Below are 1,496 nucleotides of genomic sequence, written 5' to 3' on the forward strand. Positions count from 1 at the left end.
TAGCTATGTCTGTAAAGCACTTGCAAGCATGCACAAAAATACATATGTACACACACATGCAGGCAAAACACTCATACACATAAAATAAAAATAATATATTTTCTAAAGTAAAGAATACATATGCATGCATACATGTGAACATGCATATTCACATCCACAAGAAAAGAAAGAAGGATAACAAAATCAAACATAAAAAATAGGATAAGGGAATTAATTGAAAGCAAAATTAATAATTTTTTAGAGAATCAAGAAATAAATCCATGCCCCAGTTACTCAAAATATCTACAAAATTTGACATATCACTGAAGATGACGTTCAAGAAAAAAAAGAAAAGTAATTAATTATAAACCATTGATATAAAGAATACAACTTGACCAGGTATAGTGGTGCAGACCTGTAATCAGCACTTGCAACACAGGCAGGAAGACTGCACATTGGAGGCCAACCCAGGCCACACAGCAAGACCGCGTCTCTGAGAGAGAGGAAATGGGAGTAGAGAAAGAGGAAGCGAGGGGAAGGGAGAGGCAGAGGGGCAGAAAGAGAATATAAAACTTATGAGGAAATATTAATATTTAGCTCAATATATTTGAAAAACATGAATATATTTAATTTTAAGGAATACATAATACAAGAAAAATAAAGACTGAGGGTTAGTTTAGTCATAGAGGATTTGTCTATTAGGTGTGATGCCCTAGGTTCATTCCCATGAAACTAAACCATTAGATTGGGGGGGGGCGTCAAAGAACCTGGATGTGGTGGTGCACACCTAAATCTCAGCACTTGAGCAGCCCGAGACAGGAAGATTGTGAGTTCCAAGCCAGACTGGGATACATAGTAAGACTATGGTATAATAAATACTACCCAGGAGTGGTGGCACAGGCCTGTAATCCCAGCATTCTGGAAGCAGAGAAGTAAGACTGAGAGTTTGATGTCAGCCTGGTCCATGGAGTGACAGCCATACTGTTTTTAGCTATGTTTTAGGGTAATTTTCAATAGAGAAATAGGCAACTATATAAACAGAAGGCTTTTAGCAGCTTTTGCAAGTTTATGTAAAAATTTTAATACAGTAGTTTTCATTCCTTCTTTATGGAAGCATTTAAAAATTATTACTTTTTTTATGTGTGTGTGCCTGTGTGAGTTTATGTGCACCACGTGTCCTGCACCACAGGTGTCCATGGAGGCCAAAGGGTATCAGATCTCCTGGAACTGGAGCTGCAGGTGGTCGCAAGCTTCCTGGTATGGGTGCTGGGGACTGAACCTCGGTCCTCCGCAAGAGCAGCAAGTGCTAACTGCTGAGCCATCTCTCAAGCCCTTTGTGGCAGCGTTTGAAGGAATCATTATTCTCTGCTTTCTGGGGTGGCATGGGGCAAGGCTAGGGAGAGGCATCCCAGAGAGGGCACTTACTGGAGGTCAGCACACTGCATGGCCTTGATGATCCATTCTTGAGAAGCTAGTGTGAGGGGAGGGTGGGCAGGGGGAAAGACATGAAGGAAGGG

This window comes from Nannospalax galili, unplaced genomic scaffold, assembly GCF_000622305.1.
Source record: "Nannospalax galili isolate Female #2095 unplaced genomic scaffold, S.galili_v1.0 scaffold867, whole genome shotgun sequence".
In the NCBI taxonomy this organism is placed as follows: domain Eukaryota; kingdom Metazoa; phylum Chordata; class Mammalia; order Rodentia; family Spalacidae; genus Nannospalax; species Nannospalax galili.